Source organism: Hibiscus syriacus, unplaced genomic scaffold (genome assembly GCF_006381635.1).
Source record: "Hibiscus syriacus cultivar Baekdansim isolate YM2019G1 unplaced genomic scaffold, ASM638163v2 tig00110393_pilon, whole genome shotgun sequence".
Taxonomy (NCBI): Eukaryota; Viridiplantae; Streptophyta; class Magnoliopsida; order Malvales; family Malvaceae; genus Hibiscus; species Hibiscus syriacus.
The window spans coordinates 1,254,993-1,264,086 of NW_024062721.1; the positions used below are offsets into that span (position 1 = coordinate 1,254,993).

At 31.3% G+C, this 9,094-nt stretch overlaps 1 non-coding gene across 1 annotated transcript; it reads left to right on the forward strand.

Moving 5' to 3' along the window:
- The first annotated feature begins 7,858 nt into the window (after positions 1-7,858).
- On the forward strand, positions 7,859-8,008 carry LOC120123546. The gene has a single exon (XR_005516203.1). It is a non-coding gene; the product is annotated as a U4 spliceosomal RNA (small nuclear RNA).
- Positions 8,009-9,094: the final 1,086 nt, after the last annotated feature.

Sequence of the window (9,094 nt, forward strand, 5' to 3'; positions counted from 1 at the left end):
CTTTGAATGACTAAGTAAGACTTGAGACTGATAAATTATTAATGTTTGAAGGTATAAGAGACTCTCATGACCGTTTGACAGCTCGACCCAACTCCTCTAGATCAGTTAAACCACGTGTGCCAGTATTCACCCGTAAGACCCGTAAATTTTATGTTTTTAGAAATTAATTATGTTACCCATTAGTAATATAGTGTTATTATGAATTAGGTTCGAAAACTGTAGCAAAGCGTGGTGAGACCAACAATCAGTAGATCTACTATTTGAACCTATTATCGAGGTGTGTTTCCTATTTATTACTGAACTGTTTTATTTGTTTTAATATGTGGTACACTAAATTCTATGGTTACTGTTTTATTGATGCACCGATTTAATGTGATGATTTATGGATTATGACTGCTATCTGATTTTTGTTTTGAAATGGTATATGATTACCATGTTTACGGATTTATGGAATTTACGTCACGGTGCAATTGAATTTTTGGAATACGAATTTATAAAGTACAACTCTGATCAAGCTGGAAAATTTTACGGACCTAATGTGACTCTTAGGTAGGCTCTACGGCCCTGAGATCATTCTCGGGTAAGCCCTACGGCCCTAAGATGTGTTCTTAGATAGGCCCCACGACCCCAAAATCTATCTTGTGTTGGCTCTCAGGCCCTAAGATGTTCCCTTAGGGTAACTTTTTTATAGGATTTACTGCAGTATAATTTTTATGAGATTTACTGGACTATGATTTGTTTAGTGTACCTATCATGATTTTATAGTAATGTTGGGACACACTGAGCCTAGATCACTTTTCGAAAATGTTTTCCCCTTTCAGATACTGTTGGTTAAATACACTTGATCGAGCACTTGGAGGATCAACATATCTCTTGAAGTATATCTTATTATAATATTTTATCTTTCAAGTTAACTCTATTTTGGTAACATGAGCCTTATTTTAAAAGTATTGGATTTTATAATGATTACTCTTTTGCTATTTATATTGGTTTATCGTAGTTTGGATTTTTTAAGACATGTTTAAATTAACTTGTTATTTTCTCATAATTATGAGTTGGTTTTTTATATAGTATAATTTATTAATTTCATAATGTCATTTATAAATATGATTTTACATACATTGAATAACAGTTTCGGAAAAATGGCTTTAAGAATCATGAATGTAATCCACTAGACTTAGTCGAAACGCATAGGCCGGGTCTAGGGGTTACAATGAATATATTACATTTTTTGGTTTTTATATAAATTATAATGTTGGTAAATAGGTTCATAAAGAGGCGTCTACATGGAAAAACAAAACATTTCCTTACTATGAAGATCTTTGCATTGTTTTTGGGAAAGACCGAGCTCAGGGTAATAGAGCTAAAGATTTTGTTGAGATGGGGCAAAAGGTGAACTTAGAAGAAAAACAACAGTCGGATGATGATTTGCTTGATTCAGACAATGTTGTTAGCCGTAATACAAACGTGCAACATAATGAAGCTTCACCAAGTGTTGTTTCGAGGAAAAGGAAGAGCCGAAGCGACGACGGGTTCAACAATGTGGTTAGCTTGATTACAGAAAGTCTTAAATAAATATCAAAAGACTTGAGTCAAGGTATTAAATTTGACATGAAGATCAATGAACTGAGCGAGAAGATCCCTCCGGAGATTTTAAAGATGAATTCACTAACTCAAATAGAGAAGTTCAAAGCTTGAACAAGATAAGAAGTGATCCCATAAACGTACATAATTTTTGGCAATTGGAAGAAGACGATAGAGACGACTGGGTGAAATACATTTTGGAAGGGTAGTGAAATCAATTGGGTTGTTTATAAGGACGCTGATTGGTTTTTTGGACTTGTAAGTTTTTGGTATATTTTTTGGTAACTAATTGACATAATTCGATTGGGATGTATCGAAATATTGCTTTATCTTTTGGTAACTTATTAACATATTTTGATTGGGATGATTTTAACTTATGATGTTTATTAGCATGATTTTTATAATTTATTGAAATAAATAATAAATCAATAAAATGAAAATTTAATATTTTTAAAATTTTTATAATATATTGCTACATGTAAGTTATAAAACAAACTAAAATTAAGCAAAAAAACAAGAGGCAATTCTATCATTTTACATTACTGAAATCAAATTCATCTAACATGTATGCGAGCCAAACATAATATGGAATTGGATTCCAATTCAATTTCCTGCCAACCAAACAGGTTTCAGATTCAGATTCTAATTCCTGACAGATTCCAATTCCTGACAGATTCCAATTTCCTCATAAACATTCCAGGGAACCAAACGCCAAGTATCTTGGCCTAAATGTGCCTTAAGATAATCAATAACTTATTTAAAAAGGCCATAAATATAGACTTTTTACGGAGTTATCACACCCCAAACTTAATATATTGTTTGTCCTCAGGCAATGAATAATGTTTAGCAAAATAAAGATGTCATGACAAAACTTTAGGTCAAGATAGTGATGTAGGAAAAATTTTTAGCCCTTAGAAAAATTGGGCTTCAACAGATTAGACCAATTGAGAAGTCAAGTACTGCTCCTTAGGGCAAGATCCCTTGCTTGTGTGTGTGATTGTATCCAGTTTATGCTTAACAAAATTAGAAGTTTCTATTCAAGTACTCTTATTTTGACATGGCATTTTCCTTTGACCCTAAGCATAACTTTCACTCCTATTTCCTTTCAACTCTTTTTTTTAAGAGGGGAGTCAGCCCATCACACCTACTTTCCTAAACTTGAAAATAAAGTAGAGCAAACACCCCATTCGCTAGCCTATTGAGTAGAGTCATCACGTGACTACTTTCATTCACTCGTATGCCATGACTGCCATTTATTCAAAGAAAGTATTCAGGTAATGCCATAGAAAATAAGAGTGTCTCTCTATAGTTATGCCGAAGCATTTATTCACAACTTAACACAATTCAAAATTTAAGGGAGTCAAATTTCAGCCTTTAAGCTCATTGTCAAAATTCTATGCTACAACATGTGCAAGAGTTCTTTTATAAAAAATGTCTATGTCCCTTAAGCATAGAAAGCATATTATCGTGTGTTATGAATAACAAAGAATCGAGTCATAGAGTTGGTTTTATCATTCACAATAGTCATATACATTCAACTCTAGCCATAGGAATATCACCATCGGGCATCATCAATTTGTTCCAACAAACTATCCTAACACTTGTAAATACCATGGCAAATTAGTTCTGCTAAGCGTATGAATGCAAAGCAAATGTCCTAATAAGGACATCACCTTCCCCAAACTTGAAGCAAACATTGTCTTCAATGCAAAAAATAAAAACAAAGTAAAATTCTAGACTAAATGCTATATGTAATATAATGTAATGCAAAGTACCTTGATTTGTCTTCGAGGACGATTGTGTTGAGTTTTTCTTAAACGATTCCTTAATTTCAAAGCTTAAATGGTTATTTTCTTGGTTTGTTACAAAATGAAGAATTGAAGAAGAAAGCAAATTTTATGGGTTTTGACCGATTATTTTTTACCATTAGACAGTCCAATCACCTTACTAGACATTCCACCTTTCATTCTTTTTGTAACGTTGTTAAACGTTAAGTGATTATTTTGTTATAAATCAATAATATTAATAATGAATTTGTAACTTTTAAAAATTCAATAGAGAGAATAAAAATTTAGTTAAATTTTAACGATGATCGATAAATTTACCCATATAAAATCAATGTCTAAGATACTAAACGCTGTAACGAAGGAATTAAATAACGATTTGTTATTAAAGTATTGGTCGTATATAACGATAATAATATTGTTTGAAACTATTTTGTATGATTACAAAATCTGATAATATTTATTATATCTATAATTATAATAAAAATAAGAATATATAATTGTAGTTATATTTAGATCTCTAGCATGGATAACAACAGCTAAATCTTTGCTCAAGTGTTATGTAAGAAACTAGCTTTGGATTGTGAAGTTGTAATTTAAATGCGAAATTGATTTCATAGTTAACAAGAACTTTTAGTGGTTTATAAACTGTAGGGTTGAAACCCGCATATTAAACGAAGAAAAGAACAAAGTGCCGCCATTGCCGATTCCATTTCAGTCAACGTGAATAATTAATTGGGTAAACTACACGGGAGACCACTAAACTATGATAAAAAAATTAATGTGACCACCGAACTTTCAATTGAATCAATAGACCACCTAACTATTTAATTGATTCAATCAAATCACCGGTTGTTAATTTTTAACATAGGTGGTGACATGTCCGTTAATAAAATTGGCATAATTATATATTTGGTCATTAATATTTACATATTCTATCAATTTAGTCACTATTTTAATTCAATTAAATAAATTTAACAATCCAATTAGAATGTGACACGTGTCAATACATGACACATGATTGAAATTTTTTATTTATGAATTTTAAATTATTTAATTAAATAATTTTTCTATCCAATCAGGTGGTAACACATGTCGATCACGTGCTTGCAAGGGGAATTGAACATATGTCATAGGGGATAAGTTACCAGGCACCCAAACCATTGGGTCAAGGTTCCTAATGATTTAAACTTACAATAATTTGTATTTGACTTGTAAAAGTTTGTTAATGATAAAAAAGTAAACAAATTATTTGTTTAAACAAATTATTATTTAAATTAATTGTAAATTGTTTTTTTGAATTAAAAAGATTCAATTGTTATATAAAATATAAAATTTTAATTTTTTTGGTTAATTCAAAAATTAATCGAATTAACCAAAATTTGTTCGGTTCGGTTAATAATTTTTAAATAAATTTCGGTATAATTAAAATACTGAAGATTGATAGGAATATGATGAAGATCCGTATAAGGCTTTATTGAACCGTGTTAATGCTTTGTGGAAGCCTTTCGGAGAAATACATTTGATAGATCTTAATGATAATAATTTATTGTTGAAGTTTGCTGATGAAAGGGATTATACCAAAGTGTTAACAGAAGGGCCATGGACTATCTATGGGAGTTATCTAACGGTTCAGTCTTGGAGTAGATCGTTCTCCACGTCGGAGTTGCACCCATCCTATGTTATTGTATGGATTCGGTTACCCAGATTACCGTACATATACTACACTAAGGCGATATTCCGTTTAATTGCTACAGCGATTGGTAATGTGGTCAAGATCGACTATAACACATATGTGAGGTGAAGCAAAGTTTACGTGGGCTATGTTCATGGATACTCGCCGCAAAAGGAAATTGGAGCAACCTAAACAAAAGTTTGAAGTTGAGGGAAGCGATAATGGTACAAAAGGGTCTCGTTTTGCGATCTTGGAAGAAGAGGAGGCCACGATCAAGGAGGTTCGGATGGAAGAAGTACAATTGATAATGGTGCTTCACTTTTAAAATACAAATTAAAGTGAATTTTAATATATAAATCATGAATTTTATTTACTTTAAAGTAATTAAAATAAATTATTACGTAATAATTTTTTTAAAGAATGTCATATTAAATTAATAAATATATAATTAATATTGAGTGGATCCCATACATTAGTAAGAGTAAAATTGTAATTTGATTTCAAACGCAAAGCTGAAAATGAAAAAGCTGCAAATCTTTACTTTTGCGATTGGTTTGAAACCACCATTTCCACCATATTTTTTATCCATTTGACATTGATTTTGCGGTTAAAATAGGCTTTTTAACTAAAAGTGTGTTTAGAAAGTCACACCAAACATGACCTTAATCATTTGACAATTAATGTTCAAATACATTGCAGTAGCTTATGGTTAAACCTAAGACCTCTGGAAAGAAGAATAATTAATTTAATCATTGAAATAGCTTGATTTGTGCAAATAGACATGTTTATATAAACGACATATGTATTATAACTTTTATTAAACCGATATCTTATTAGTTTTCGTTTTTATTTTAATTTATAATTATAATAAATATATATATATATATATATATATATATATATAATCAAATTCTGATCAAAACTATATTTAAAAAAATAAAACTCTTTGATTATCATTTGCAAATTTTATAAAATGTTAAATAAAAGTCATTTATATAATAACAAGTAATCTTTGTACCAATAAAATTGGTTGATCGAACCTTGGATAAAGTCCGGGCATGAGTCCCAAAACAAACATATCCGATGACTTTGCAACCTATGATCGACATAAAGCATAATAAAACATTTTTATAATTATAATTATTCGACTACTCCTTTTCAGTACAAAAAGATCTTGCCATACGTATATTGATCATATAATTCTAATATAATATTTATGTTCAAAAGTTTTATTTATAAATTAAAATGCTAACCACTTAAATATATTAATTTTTTCGATAGAATTAAATATACTTAATCATATGCCCTTATATATAATGAACTAATTAAATAAACTCAGTTATATGTGTAGAAAAAAACTCAATTATATAATAATACCCACTAGATATGTTGAGAACAGTTAATAAGCGAATTAATTTGTAAAATATAAAAAAAGCAAATGTAAACAAAAACGATGAGGCGAATATATTGGGATTCGGCTCCTTGATTCTGTTTGATACGGAACATCAGCCGATACCAGATTTTCTGGTCAAATAAACCAAACATCGGTCTTTTACATCAAACGGCTGATATTAACCACCCCCATTATTCAACTAGTATATCTGTACTACCTTTCTGATCTCTTTACTCAGGTCAGGCTAAGCACCCATTGCCTTTTGGCTTTGCGGGGCTGCTATTGCTGGCGGCATTGACGGCGTCTATGTTATTTCTTCCGTTGGTGTTGCCGCCGCTACCTCCGCCGTCGTTGCTGCTCCTGTTTTTTCCGGTTGGGCTCATGGCTGCGCTCATGTTCTTGGCGCTTTCTCCGGCGGATGCTATCGGAAATGTGGTTGTTCATTCTGTGTAAGAAGGAATATATTAGTGTGTTTCATGGGGAGAATATGGTGGTGGGCGGCGGCATTAGTTTTTTTTTTTTTAAGTTGAGCATTAGCTTTTTTTCACGTTCGTTATACAACATAATGATATTCTTTCTATTTGTGCTTGACGAAATAATTAATTGATAGAATGTTTATTTTAAGAATATACGTTTATAATTTATATTCACAAATACATAATTAAATAACTTCATAAGACAGAACCAATTAATTAAGAATGATCTGATTGTCATAATGCTGGACTCTTCGCTGGGTCTGATTATCTGCAGAGTTAAGTATAGTAACGTCCATTGTGACACTTCATATTATCTTGTAGAATAAACACTAGGAAGAACACCATGTAATTATCTCCAATGAGACTAAACCCATCAAATAGATCCACTATTTAAAGACAAAACACACAACAAAATGGGTTCGGACAACCTCGAACGATTAAGATTTTTGCAACTTCGATGTACAATATTTCATGTGGCTTTCTGATAAAATCCCCCATACACAATTTTATTTTTAATATGAACTGAAAGTAAATCAATAAACCGGCCGAAACTGATTAACATGTAAACACACTTTTTTTCCTTCATATTTTATATATATCAAAATAATCGAATTTTCGGTTCAAGTGATAAATTATTCGAGTTATCAAATTAGCTGTCCCCTGTGGGTCTTTACAGGAATGGCTCTTACTTGGTGCAGCTAATTTGATTTTTTGTTTTGGGGAATGCTGATTCGTTTAGTCTTTTCCTGCTTCGGAGGGAAGCAAGCAATGAATCTAATGAGAATAAAATATTATTTACGTTAGTGTAATGATACGTTTACCATGAATTACAAATAGCAAACTGAACTAAAAAACCCAAGTAATTACGCGGATTCCCACATCGGTAAATGACTAACATGGCAGTCCGTGCATCAGTTATAATAAACGAGCGACTTCAAAGATCAAATATCTTGCGCTTGGGGCAATGACGCAGCTAGTGTTCTAACCGAGGCGCGTCTATTGCCTGGTTGAAAACTATTTCCAAACCCCCCTTAGGCCTGGGTTCAGCCTTGTGCCTCTGAGAATTTTTGGAAGGGACCCCTTCGGGGAAAAGCCCTACATTCCTTAGTTTTAAAATTTTCCATTTACTTCAGACTCTTCTCTAAGGATGTTTAAGCTTGAAGTTGCAGTCCAAATTGCTTACGAGTAGCCAAATATTTGATTCAGAGAGTACCTGGGAGGGGTTTACATGGTTATGAAAGTCTCTGTTTTTCTTTCACACTATAGTATATTAAAATTCTTCAAATTTTCTTATATAGATTCACAACATCACCCATTCTTGTCCACATTTTAGTTGTAGATGCAGGTCTGGATGGTTGGATTAGACATACTAACAAATAAGATGACATGTATATAGGATCAAGTTCTCATTATCCCTTGAAGTATGTTATTTATACCGAGTATGTTATTTATATCGAGTGATTCTCTAAAGTATTTTCTGAGTATTTTGCTCTTTGGAGTTTAAATCATTATCCCGTTTACCTCGAGACGTTAACTTCGTTAAAAAACACGTGAGTAAATTACATAATTAGTTACTCAATTATTCTTATTTTTTTATTTTGGTCACCTAATTATTTTTTTATTACTTAATTATTTTTTTATTACTTAATTATTTTTTATTTTAAAATCATCACTGAAAATATATTATATAATAAATTTTAAGAAAAATAGGGGTTTTTTTAATTTTCTTTTTGGTTGAAAAGAGTTCAACTCGGATCCAACTTAACACCACAAAAAAAATGCAGATTTAACCAACCACGATAGTAAAATATACACAAGAAATAACTATGAAAAATGTATTGCGCATATTACCTATACATAGGGAAAACAGTAAAATAAAAAAAAGTGGGAAACAAGAAATTCAATATATATGATAAAGAAACAGATATAGCAACCAACACTTACAAGTAAAAGGTATATATAGAAACTAGACAGTAATATTGTGTTACTGATATGACACAAAGCAATGAATCAAGAATCAATACTCGTCCTTTTATTCATTTGCTTCATGATAAGAAAAAATATGGGTATGTTTTTAATCTCAATTGTCTAGGTAATACTTGTTATCCGAAGTATAGGTAACATTTTCATTTGTTATTCTGCTATAGCCCAGCTGTGGTAGGCAACATGGAATAAGGTGGAG